The following is a 14,293-nucleotide window of genomic DNA, read 5'->3' on the forward strand; positions in this document are numbered from 1 at the left end:
AATAGTTAAAAAATTCTTTTTCCAAGATCCTTCTTGTGAATGTTTCTCATTAAATTCTCTATAAGCCATGTCCCCTATGAATGTGCCAGAGAGGAATAGCTGGATATCTAACTTGGCCTTCCAGCATTCTTCAACCTGGAACCAAGTTGAAGAACACAACTTCCCTGGTAGTTAGGACAAAATGGTTATAGGATCTTGGCAAGAATTTGGAACTGTACAGGTTACAGAAAGTGCTTTTGGTCAGCGTTCCTAATTCACTCTGTCCTGGTACACATTAACCTTTTACTCCAGGGTTCTTTAGCAATGCACTTCTAAGTGCTATCAGAGGGAATTTATTTGTTCTCAACCATGCGTAACTCAGTAAATCTGAGAGCTTGATCTTTGGGAGGAACGTTTTCTAAACAAAGATCATTTTGTATTTGATATAGCTCTTGCAAGAACTCAATGTAACAAAGTGATATATATTTATGGTTTCGCCAAAGTCTTTGGGTGGATAAGGAGGTGGTGGTGTGAGTTGGAAAGGCATCGTCGGCTTCTTCTTACTCTAGTAGTGGAGCTGGCATTTTTTTTTTTTCAGTACAATAATGATTCAAACACACAAAAGGAATCCCCATGATGCTAAATAAAAAAATACTTTGTGTTTTCTTTTTCTGCTTTTTTTTTCAATCTCACCCTGAGATCATGGCAAAGAATGGAAAGAAAAAAATAATAATAATGAGAGTCTGACTTAGTAAAAGTGAAGTTCTTTCTCTTTTGGTATCACAAAAACAGAGAAGTCCCCAGGCCTTTCATGTGTATTCTGGAAGGAATGCCTGCTTCCAAACATGGTAAGTTTAACCTTCTTAAAGTTACATTTTCCTGAATTATCAAGGCTCGATCTTGTTCTTTTGTTACTGAATACATCTCTCATAAAACTCAGATGCCTTTTTTGGGCTGACCCTGGAGCTGAGGGTGGAGGCAGCAAGGAGGTGGGTGAGGAGGAAGCCCATGTATTTCATGTTTCTTATAATCAGTTTCTTTCAGGGACTTCTTCAGGGACTGCCTGATCCCTGCACAATGCTCCTGCTCCTGATCAAAGAAAAGACATGTGATTTTGCAGTCTCCTTTAGCTCTCCTTCATGGAAATGATTCTCTTGATACCGAAACTAAAACATCGTCTAGGCATGGCTGAAAAGTAAGTGTTCTGGGCCTCTTTTCAACTTCTCCAAGCCCCAGACGCGACTGGAAATTGTTAAGCAGCATTTCTTATAGTTTCTTTCTGTTTTTACTATCTTGGTTTCCTTTATATGAATCATTTTTCACTGCAGCAAGAAAAGTGAGGGAGTGAAAGGTAACAGAGTGCTGCGGAATAGAATAATATTTGCTCTCTGCTGAGTCATCGGACACAGATCATTAGTTGGGGGCTTTCTAGGCTGAATTTCTAGCTGGACAGGGGTTTTAAAAATGAGAAAAACTGAAATTAACCCTCATGCTGATGGTCAGGATTTAACTAAGAATAGAAGTTTGCCTCTAAGAATGTTCAGGGAAATTTCTGAGACGATCTTGCCTAAGAACTTCCCACTTCTGGATTCCAATTTTTAACTCTAGTTTTATATTGAAATAGATGTGTCATGTTCTCCCAAAATCTGTGAAATATTTTATGTTCTATGATAGGATAAGTTAGGAACAAAAGCAGGGAATTTTCCAAATCTTGGGCCATGTTGTGAGTGGATATTTGGTGTAACAGAGAGAATTAGGTATTGAAGTCAGACAGGCCTGACTGTATTTTCCCAATATATCATCTACCAACTGATGATTTTTTGAGAAGCCCTGTTACCTTTTTGATCTGGAACATTGTAATGCTACCTTTCTTTCAAGTTTGTTGCTGAGATTATAATGTGAAAAATAAATCATAATTTATTATTAGTAAAATAGTATTTTATTATTAGAAATCTAAACTAGAAAAATGTAGATGTTGCACAGGCCTTCAAAATAGTTTACACAAGCACCCTGCATTTAAAAATAGTAAATCAAAACCTAATGACATGAACTTATAAATACAGGAAGCTAGTATTAGAGAACTTCTGACTCTTAGGTTATTATATGTAGAATAGTTTTAACATATTTATAACTTCTGTGTGTATACTTGTAAATATTTATAGTATATGGATACTCACTATTTACAATACTGGGTAAATCATCTTAGAGTAAATCTGGCATATATCTCATAAGAAAAATATTGTAAATGAAGGTAAAAGATTTGCAATCAATGACAACTCAAATGAAAATTAAAGTGATTCTGCTAGATTCAAACCAAAGATTAATTTCTACGTGAGGATACAACATGAGTTCACTTATTTTTATCATATCCAGCCTACATCTGACTTTGTTACCCAATAAATGTTATGCTGGGACTGTTATATAATATCCCACATTCAGCTGTTGTTCCAGCAGATGACATTAAAACTCCTTCATCCACTGTTAAGATAACAAGTAAGTTCCACTTCCTTGGAATTTCTGGCAATAATTGAGAACTTATTTAACATACGCCTAGAAAGACCAGCTGAAGAAGATAGAAAAATTATTATTCAACTTGTTCAGAGTCTGCCTAAAATGACCCTAGACTGATTGCACTGATGATTCGCATTGGATAGGAGGCCTGTGGCCCTTATGGTCGTAAAAAGACGCATCATCTGTGACCTTTACAATAGAAGATGGGGAAGACCAAGCCGGGCGAACAAATGTACAGATGTTGAAGGAGATAAAAATGTTCTTTCATACTTAGGGATTAAAGATACAATTTAATCTTTGAAAATGCATAAATTACATGATACATAAACAACCTTATATCTCCTCTAATCATATTACTCAAACAAAACACAGATTTATCCTAAGAGAAAGCTTTTACAATAGCTTAAGTGGACTGACACTCTTTTTCTTTTAAACTAATTAATAAACATGTAAGTGTAGAATACCGTCTTGTTAATTATGTCCATTGTACATAGCATAACCCCAGAACTTTTTCATCTTGCATAACTGGAACTCTACAGCCAGTGAACTCCTTATTTCCCGCTCTCCACAGCCCCTGGCAATCACCATTCAACCTTTTGCTACTAAGAGTTTGAGTACTTCAGATACCTCAGATAATTGGAATCATACAGTATTCAAAAGAATTGAAAGCAAGATCTCAAAGAGATATTATTTATACTCTGAAGTTTATTCTGTCATTATTCACAAATGCCAATATATGAAATAACCCCAAAGTCCATGTATGGATGAATGGATAATGAAAAGGTGATAATGATCTACCTATCTGTAGATATCTATCTATATATCACCTCTATCTATCTATCTATCTATCTATATCTACCTATTTATCACCTATCTGTTGATAGATAGATAGCTATAGATAAAGAGAGATATATAGATATCTACATCTCTATATTTATATATAAATATATAATTATAGATATAATCTACTCTATAAATATATAGGTATCTACATAGCGGTAGTGATATCTTTATATTTCTGTATCTATATAATTTTTGTTTTAGTAAATAAATTATATTCATATTATTTTATATTCATGAATTATATTTACATTATTCACATTACATAAATATGTAGATATATATATTTATTTATAGAGATATCTATATCTGTCTATCATCTATCTATCTATCTATCTATCTAATACACAGCCATAGTCTCTTAACGATGGGATTTTTTTTAGAAATGAATCCTTAAGTTGTTTTGCCATGTGTTGACAGAGTGTACATAGACGAATCTAAACATTACAGCCTACTACATGTCTAGGCTGATTATGTAAACATTTCTTATGAAGAGTTTGAGGCCAACCCATTATATATAAAATGTAAATATTACCTAGGGAAAAAAAACATGTTATATGTTTTATTAGTTTTATATAATATAAACAAGAACTTCTGCTCTTTGGGCCTCAGTATTTCTTACCGGTTTGAAAAAAGAAAGGAAGAGAAGAAAGAAAAAAACTGAAGCTCGTTATTTTCTAAAGGATGCTTGATAGTTAAAAGTTTTTGATAGTTAAGCTGAAGGAGTGTAGAGAGTTTCCAAGGGATTTGGATTCTAAAGGCTTTGATCTAAGTTTTCAGTCTGCCATTAAATAACTTTGTGTTCTGTTTTGTATCCTTGGTATCTTCATCTATAAAATTATGCTGTGATTTTAGGTAAATCACATAAAGCTGTAAATATGAAAATAATTTTTGTTTACTAAAAATATGAATGTTTTCTGATGATTTTATTAGTAGTGTTAGTCAATAGGATATACAAAGCCCAAGGACTGAAATGTTAACATTTATATATAAATATGTCAATATATAGATATAACATTTCTTTGTCACTTAACATCTGCTTACATTTTATCTGTCAAGGTCATGCATGTACTGGATTTATTTTTGCCAGTGACTTTAAGTGAATCTGAAATTGTTTAGGAGAATCCCAGAATTTGAGAATTGGGTAATAGGACCTGGAATCCAGGATCTAAAGATGCTAAGATAATTAACAAAGGCTAAGCTAAAGGCAAATAATGATTCCAGATAATTAATTAAGAAACAGTTTATGTTTGCCAGAAGTTGATTCTGGGATAAAAAAGCAATTCTAAATACTTATTTACATTTTGAAATATATTCTTATGCAGATACTCAGTGATAATGTTGATTTCAAGAACCGATCAAGAAGGATTGATAAGTGTTTCTCAAATACCAGTGAAGTGCTTGCCTGTCGCCCGGGCAAATTGCATGTATTATTTTGTGTAATCCTCCTGATAACTCTGTCAGATTTTAAAATGGAAACTCCTATTTCCATTTTAGGGATGTGGGGCTGAGTTGCAATGAATATCTAAAGTTCCCAGAGCTATGACACAGAGGTAAGATCTTACACCAGATATTCTATCTGTCTAGATATCTATCTATTATCTAAATCTACATAATACATTTGTATCTATTTGTATTAGTCCATTCTCTCATTACTATAAAGAAATACCCAAGACTGGGCAATTTATAAAGAAATGAGGTTTACTTGGCTCACAGTACAGCAGGCTTATACGAGAAGCATAACACTGGCATCTGCTTGGTTTCTGGGGAGATCTCAAGAAAATTATAATCATGAGAAAGGCAAAGTGGGAGCAGCACATCACATGGATGGAGGAGGAGCAAGAGAGCAAGGGTGAAAAGCTACACACTTTTAAATGACGAGATCACATGAGAACTCACTACTGTGATAACAGAACCAATGGGGATGGTGCTAAACCATTCATGAGAAATCTGCCCTCATGAGTGAGTCATCCCTCACCAGCCTCCATCTCCAACATTGGGGATTACAGTTCAGAGATTTGGGTGAGGACAGTTCCAAAACATATCATTATCAATGTATCTTTGTGTGCATGTATGTATCTTTCTGTCTGCCGATCTCTCTATTTCTGTACCTATAAAATACCTTGAGAAAGTAAGTCTGTATCTTATTTTCACATCTTGCTCAAGTAATATAAAGTGCCAACCACAAGTGAAAATCAACCTCAGGATCATGTCCACTGTATAGAATAAAGACAAAAGAAGAAGGATGGGTATAAGAAATCTGAAATAATTTATGAGTATAGGATGGGGTAGTATTTCTAGGAACAACATTTTAAATAACAGTAGGAATCCTGTTATAACCTTGTATAACTTCATGGAAGAAATGGAGAAAACAGGGAAAAGTAAAATAATTGTACAATTCAGTTATATTTTAACACTTGATTCACACCTTATTCAGATTAATCAGTTCTTAGTATTTCCTCAGAAGAAGAAGGAGTCTTAGGAAAACTTGAGATGCCCCAGAATCAACTTATTTGAATTATAGTTTACTTAATGGCTTTTGGCAGAAAAAAAAAGCCTGATCATATCAATAAATGTGTTATAGTTTTTGTGGCCTTTTTTTTTTTTTTTTTTTTTTTGGTTACCTGAAAAAGCTTGTATCTGCCTGGGAAAATAGAAAAAAAGGTAGGTATGTAAAAATATGTATGGGGAATAGTCAGAGAACCTGAGTGATTTAGCATAAAGTCATGTATGTTGCAAATTTAAACTCATTTATGAATCCCACCAATGATCCGAGTTCTTTCACCTCCCTCCTGAATTTTGCTTCTCAGAACTCATTGTGTATCTCTAGCAGGCTGGATCTGTCTTCTGGCATTACCAAAGACCTCAAGAAATGCTTGTGAATTTCTTAACTCTGTACTGATTCTTAATAAGCTAGTTCACCTGATTTATTTTATAATCCTACTTAGTTTTTCCAAACCCCATTCAAACTCTTCCATTCATTTAAATTAATTTTTGGTAGGGGCCTAATTATTTTATTTCCTCTGCACAGTATAGTGCTTTGAACATCATAGCTTCTCAGTAATATCTAAATAATTATGTTTTCTTGACTGCTAGGGATCCACTACTAGAGGCACCTGCATGCTGCTCTTCATCTCTGCACTCCTTAATATAGGTACCTTACTGTGCCTTTGCCAATAGCAAAGATAAAAATTTATGTTTAGAGAGATTGCACAAAGTGACATGATTAACTAGTGGGTATGAACATGAATTAAGCTCCATGCTTGTCGCATTACCCCAGTGCCTTAAAAGTTCTCAGGCAATGAATAAGGCATATTAGGGTCTTTATCCATACAAAAGGAAGAGTGCAGTAAAAGCTTTGAGAGTCTGTTCTTGCAATGACATTTGCACACTTCCACACAAGTGAACACTTAATTGACCCATTCCTCCTCTCCTGTAATGCAGGAGCTACCATTTGAAAAGGGATTGGAATATCTGCAAAAATGTTCTGAAAATATTCATGGGTTTCATGATTTTCTTAAAATATTGTTTCCAGATTTATATAGCCTTTCCCAGTACAAGGAATGTACTGGGAAAAGGCTATATATTGTTTCCTCTTATAATAAAACTAAAACACATTGTTTCCTCTTATAATAAAACTAAAAAAAAAAATTTCTTCCAAATGCTTCACAGCTTACCCTGTACACTCTGCTCTTTGATGTTGGATCTATTTTAGAGCTCATGGTAGGTAAGGCAGATGGAACCTTGTCTCATCTGCTTCCTGTCTCCATCAAGTTTCTTTCTGTAGGCTACAGAATGAACTAAAGGAAGATGACTACTTTATTTCTCACACCTAATGTGATCTGTGATTCATGATATATGCTATTACCTTGGAAGAACGAAAATAGGTTGTTTTATCCATTATAAGAGTTGACAAAACCAATATTCATGGAAAATAATTATAGTTTTAAAGTATGTTGTATGTTACAGGTCCTTTTATAGGTTGTTCACAAGCCTATGGTTGATATTAGTATTAACATTTTACAATAAGACCACTGAAGATTAAAGTGATAAGTACCACAGAGCTCGCCAATGGATTCAATTCAAATTGATCAGTATAAAATTAAGTTCTCCATAATGACATTTCACTGAGCAATTTTTGTGGATGCCTTTAAACTCTTGTGGCAACATGATAAAGCTGAGAAAGGAATATCTTCTGAGGCATGCTATCTAGCATAGTATAGGGAAAGGAGTAGACTTTGAAGACAGATCACGTGGGTTAAAATCCTGGCTCCATTATTTACAGCTATGTCACTGTGTTTAAGTCAGTAAAGTGCTCTTTGCCTCAATTTTCTCATTTGTAAAATAGAAGCAGTGATAATATGTATTATGAGAATTAAAAGAACAGTGGTGAGCACAGTATAGGAGGTACTATATGTATTTGTTTGCTCTCACACCTTACCCCAGGCACTCCCTAGGCAAGAAACTATCTTACCATTGAGTTTTATGAATAATATAACATCTTGAATAAAGAAACAAGATTCAACACCCTAGATCCTGCCACATACACATATGCATTCAGTTTAACAAGAAGCAGTGGAACATGTCTATTCTGTCTTTTTTTTTGGATTTCCTGTCTAGTGGTTTAATTACAAGGATAGAGGATAAATTTAGAGATGAGAATATATATGTATATATATATATATGCACAAATATGTTTGGTCTGCGATTTTTGAGTAGGTATATGGTTTTCAATCATCACTGTCTGCACATAAAATAACACAGAATTTAAGCATTATGTAACCTTAATTGTGAATTGGGAAAGGAGTGGATTCTTTTTTCCTTTTCAAAATACTTTCTTTATGTCTCTGAGTTTCTGAAAATCTTAGGTAATTTTCCCCCCTTTGGCATCTTGTCATATCTTGAAGGTCAGGCTGACAGCAATGGACAAGCTCAATTTCTTTCTGATTTCCCAAGGAGACTCATTGATATCCTTTTTTTCTGTAGTGTGTCATTGGGTCCCTCATATTAATAACAGAATACAGATCATCTGCAATTCTGATTATTAGTCAATCTTAAAAAATGAGGGATTCATTTAACTAGTATTGAAGAACTCATTTAAAATTCACTAGCAATTTATTTCTCCCGGGTTATAAGATAGATTAAGAAGCACTGAATGTGAAATAAGCCTGGATTCTTAATGCATAGGGGAACATATTTAGAAACTACCTAAAGGTAGCTTAAAACATAAAAAGATAAATTTTAAAATTATACTTAAGTAGATATTACGTCTTGAGATTCTATCAACTGAATTACTATTGTCTTAATGTTGTCATATTTTTTGGAGAATATTTCAACAGATATACGTCTGTACATATTGATGGGCATATAGAATAATGAATCATGCTTCTTAAATCAGGCCAAAATCAGTTCAAATCCTCTCATTGACATTTATTAACAGCCGGATCATGGGAGAATTGTTTATTTAACCTCTTTTATTATCAGTTTCTTCATTTATAACAGCAAGGAAAATAATTTTAGGCTTAGAGAAACCTTTTTAAATATCTATCATTTATTTCTTAGTCCACCTTAATCACTGAAACTATCCCTTGATGTGTGTATATGTATATTCAGCTATTCTGTAAGAATGAAGGAGTTATAATGTCTCATACATAGGTTTAATATTTGGAGCTTGGGCTCCAATCAAATATGTTTTCAGCTTTATATAAAAAATAAAGCGTTGGGGTGAAATAAAAGAAAAATATTCACCCAAACAAAAAGGGATGATGCTTCTAACATCTTTTTGTTTAACTGATTTTTGTCTTTTAGGGTTAATTATCTATCAAGTGCCTTTTACCTCCTTGCTGGGACCATCACATTCTATTTACTTTAAAGTCCTTCCAGAAATACTTAAGGAGATAACAAATCCCACCTGATCACTGGAATTTAGAAGAGGTTGGATACACAAAGCCGACATCCAGCATGATCGATGCATCTCTCTCCGACTTGTCCAAAACTCCAATTTGCTTTTTGCACATAATTTTACTAAAAAATAAGAATTGAAGTTAGACCTGTTTCTATGTTCATATCTATTAGCGTGCCAGTAGTTCCTCTTGAAAAATCCTGCATTTTCACTCATTCCTGGAGGCTCTGCTATCCAAGAGAAAATTTTTGTAGAATATGATCATTTCTAAACCAAAATGTTGATTCCCAATTGCTACTGTTTATTTAGTTTTCAGTTAGAACTGAGGCCATCTGGTAGAAACAATCAGTTAACATATTCATTAATCTGGATTAACTACTGAAAACGCTAGCTTATTTCATGGATCTCCCTTGTGTATAAAGGGACATTTAGTGATGACCATTGGGTTATGATGAATTTGAACTCCTGCAATTAGGTGTAACACCATTTATTTAAATAAAATTATGGGCCACATCTATTTGAGATATTCACTATCTTTCAGCTTCTCTAAAATCTGGCAATTTTCTTGTAATAATAAATTACAGAGTAAGAAAAAATAAGATTAGTAACTGACAAAAGAAGGCATAACAAAAAAAAATGAGTGACACTAATACTAATAACATGCAGCAGTTGCAAAGCATCTCCTATATGATAAACACTGGGTTCCACACTCTATGTCAGATACTTCATTTAATCTTCACAAATAGCATATAAATTTGAAATAGAAATTGTATTTCCATGTTACTAATGAAAAAACTGAGGTCAGAGGGGTTACGGGATAACCTACTCAAGACTGTAATTGCAATACCAGACGGATGTGTGTGATGTATCAAAGTGGGCAGAGCTGGGCCTCAAGGAATCTGTTTTGTGTCATGTCGTAACACATGCTTCTAACCTTTAGTATGGATTTGGCACAGTCTCTGTATCTTAGTATCACTCATTGACTATTTTAGTCCTCGGCAGAAGCACCCACTTGACAGGTGCTGTGGGGAATTTCTTCCCATGGCACACTTAGGGCTCATCATAAAAAAGTGGGGTCTCATAAATGTGATATTGTGTTATAGTTAGTTCCTAGAGGAATTGCATTTGTCCACATAACGTCATCTTTGTTCAAATATTTAATTATGTTTTTTATTTGATCAAAAGGTGTGAGTTTTGCATACATACACACACACACATAGATACACACACACATACACACTGGCTAGATTTAAATAAGCATTGATTTTTAGCACAGTATTGGTCTAGAATCACTGATTGTTTTTATTATGAAAGAAAAATTTACAGAAAAGTTTTATGTTCATAGCTGTTGATGTGAATCATGTTTTGATTATAATATCAAAATTTAGGTAGCTAATGTCTACAATCAATTTGTAATAGATTTTTACAAGATATTTATAGTCTGTCATCTTGAACTGCATAACTGAGAATAAATTTATATCATGTAATGCTTTTATAAAATATTCTTTCTTTTTTGGGGGATTTTAAAAAAATGTTTTATTGCATTTTAGGTTTTGGGGTACATGTGCAGAACGTGCAAGACAGTTGCATAGGTACACACATGGCAGTGTGTTTTGTTTCCTTTCTCCCCTTCACTCACATTTGTCATTTTTCCCCAGGCTATCCCTCCCCAGCTCCGCCCCCCCCCGCCCTCCCCTTTTCCCTCAAATAGACCCCAGTGTTTTGTGGCGATTACTCAAGGCCTTAGAAATAGAAATTCCATTTGACCCAGCAATCCCATTACTGGGGATATATCCAAAGGACTATAAATCGTTCTACTATAAGGACACATGCACACGAATGTTCATTGCAGCACTGTTTACAATAGCAAAGATCTGGAACCAACCCAAATGCCCATCTATGATAGATTGGATTGGGAAAATATTCTTTCATTTTTTTAATGAAGAGCAATCATTGTCATGTTTTTTTTACATATCATTTCACATTGTACCATACACATTAGAAATTTGGCCCATACTGTGGTAACATCAAAAAATAATGAATAAATTAATCTCAGCCAGTTTGTGTGTGTGTGTCTGTGTGTGTGTGTGCGTGTGTGTGTGTTAAACAATAATTGTTTAGGTCAAAAAAAAATTCTAGAAGTCAAGGACAAGAACTGTGTCTTAATCATTTTTGTTCCAGCAAAACATTGAAATGTATATCCTCCCAAATAGAAAGATTTAGCAGCATATACTGCTATTTTGCCTCTTCTTTTAATGCTAAAATATTTGTATTAAGTTTTTGTTTGCAAACAATGAGAAACCATCAGTTAACTCAAAAAGAAAAAAGTTCAATAGAAGGATATCAGCAAATGCACAGGGAGGCGAGTGTACCAGAGGAGGCTGGCCAAGAGCAAATAAGGATCCCATCCTGGCTTCTAGCTCTGCCTTTCATCTTAAGAAAGAGACACTGCTGCCTCCACTTCAAAATAAATGGTGAAATATCTACACCTTTCTCATTACTCACAGAAGGTTACAAGACCTGAGCAAAAACATTGATTGGCCACGGAGAAGCCAGGTCATGTGACCACGTTTTAGTTACCAGAAAAAGTAGGAGGAGTGACTACTGGACATTTTTATTTCTGGGTTTGGAGCAGCAGAAACAAAAAAGGTGACAAATGTCTCTTGGGAAATAATTAAATGGGGTTGATCATCTATTGATTTCAGTGAAGAGTTATTTTCACTACTAGAATAGGCTCATTTTGGAGGGGGAAAACAAAAATAAATTAGGCCAGAAAAACTACTCAGACTGTGTGTGTGTGTGTGTGTGTGTGTGTGTGTGTGTGTGTATTTTTTTGGGGGGGGGTTACTGTAACTTTGAGATCAAAACCATAACCATTCCCCAGTGAAAATGAGAATGTTCAAACTATTTAGCACTTTTCAGGTAGGAGAACTTGTCTGTCCAAGTGCAGTTAGTGAGCTAAATGAATGGAACAGGTTTATCATAATAACTTATAAGCTTCTTCTCACTTTTGTATTCCTGGGACTTACAAGACAAATAGAAATCAAAATCACACTTTTAAATTATCTGTGGGTCTCTTTTCAAGTTTGAAAGATGATTTCTTACAAAACGTTTCAATAAAAACTGAAGTCATAACCAAGTTTTCCAGCATAGCTGTTGCAGTCATTTCTGCCCAGCCACACTCTTCCAAAAGAAAAAAAAACCCAGTGAATCTGATAAAATCTTATAGGTGTGACCACATAAACAATACACGATTTTAAAAACATAGGAAATTCTTACACAAATGGTCAATTGAACTGAATGTCTGGAGTGATGAGATTAAATGTACCAGGGCTTTACACCTATGCATGAAGTTTTAACACGTCAACTTGACATCAATTTGACTTGTGTATTTTACTAACACTTTGGTTGTTTAAGCATTTTCAATTTTCAAAAACTGCCTTTTTCTCTCAGTATCATAAAATAATAATGATTGTACCCATCATCAACATTAACATAGCTTTGTGAAATCAGATACTTTAAACCAATGATTTATTTTGTCTTTATAATGACATGATATCAGCTTTTTAAAATGTTCTTTTTATTTTATCTGCTGGACTCTCACTATATTATTTAATCATAATGGGGATAGTGAATATCCCTGCCCAAACAGTCTCTAAGCTGGTGCCTGTCATCTGATTAGTAACACATAAATCTCTGTTGAATTTGATGAAAAAATCAAAAATTTCAAATTCAGATGAAATCTCTGAAATTTGATGAAGAAACTATTTATTATGTAATGCTAGATTAAAAGCAAGATGTAACAAAATGTTATATAGAAGAAGTCAGTCAAGAATGAATACATCCTATATAATTCAATTTTATGAACTTCGAGAACAAGAAAAATTTATACAGGTGACAGATATCAGTTTATCTCTGGAAAGAGTTTTGACTGGAAAGGCCAAGAAGAAGCCTTTAGGGGTACTGCAAGTGTTCTTATCTTGTGCTATATGCATATTAAATTCTACCTAAAACCAAATCATAAAATGATATGCATGTAGAATTCCTGAAAATTTTAAATATATGTGTGGGAGTATTTAATTATTTTGGAAAACATTCAAATATATTAAAGATCTTTTTTTCTTAAGATGCTGTAGTTATGTCTTTATGTCATATTTGTTATAATTTTGTTATGATTATGTATATATTTAATTAGTGAAGCCAAATATTTTATCATTGTATTACAATACCTATGAAGTCTGATACAGAGTTTATGCTCTAGAAAAATAAGTACAATTATTTGACCAGGAATAGAGCTGTTAATCTGAGTCAAAGGTTTTGAGCAGAAATAGATATTTAAGCTCACTTCATATATTTGTGTTTTAGATGAATGTCTACTTTCTTCTCCATAGTACCCTTAGTGCCTAGAATACTTCTTAACACAGAGTGGGACCTATTAAATATTTGTTAAATGAGTGAATGAATCTGATACACACTAAACTCTTACAATGGGCTTAAGCATCACTTGAAGCAGAACTCAAGTGTTCTCTACCTGTGATGAAATTGTGTTTCTCTCTTCCCAGATCGGTCGTGAATAAGCAATGAGGCATACTCTTAAGGAAAAGCCCTCCTAGTTTAAATAGCAAGTCATGTAGTGCAGCAGGAAAAGGGATGGGATTTAATGTCTGGCAGATTCATTTGAAACCCTGATTTTGTCACATTGTCTTTTTGTGAAGTTTGCCTGACTACCCAAATATTCAAGCCCAATTTTCTTCATCTGAAAAACAGAAATGTTCCTGAAATTGAAGTAGATAATGAAAGTCAGCCTCTACTAAGCATTCACTATGTACACTCTCTGTGCTAAAAACATTGCATATGTTACCATATTGCTTATATGCAAAGTATATGAATTACTTAGCACAAAGCTCAATATAAATATATTTCTTTTCTATGGCAATTCAATTCTTAAAATCATTCCAATTACTTTCTATATGTTTTCTCTAATTTCTTTTCTTTGAGTTTTAGATATTATTTTAGATCGTACTTTGTTAGCATTTATCTAAAGACTTTAAATTTCTTAAC

At 33.7% G+C, this 14,293-nt stretch overlaps 1 long non-coding RNA gene across 1 annotated transcript; it reads left to right on the top strand.

The window, feature by feature from the left end:
* Positions 1 to 935: 935 nt before the first annotated feature.
* Positions 936 to 13,358, top strand: LOC100894904 (uncharacterized). Its single transcript, XR_004737295.3, has 3 exons — positions 936 to 1,174; positions 4,828 to 4,883; positions 9,139 to 13,358. It is a non-coding gene; the product is annotated as an uncharacterized LOC100894904 (long non-coding RNA).
* Positions 13,359 to 14,293: the final 935 nt, after the last annotated feature.

Source organism: Callithrix jacchus, chromosome 20, assembly GCF_049354715.1.
Source record: "Callithrix jacchus isolate 240 chromosome 20, calJac240_pri, whole genome shotgun sequence".
NCBI lineage: Eukaryota > Metazoa > Chordata > Mammalia > Primates > Cebidae > Callithrix > Callithrix jacchus.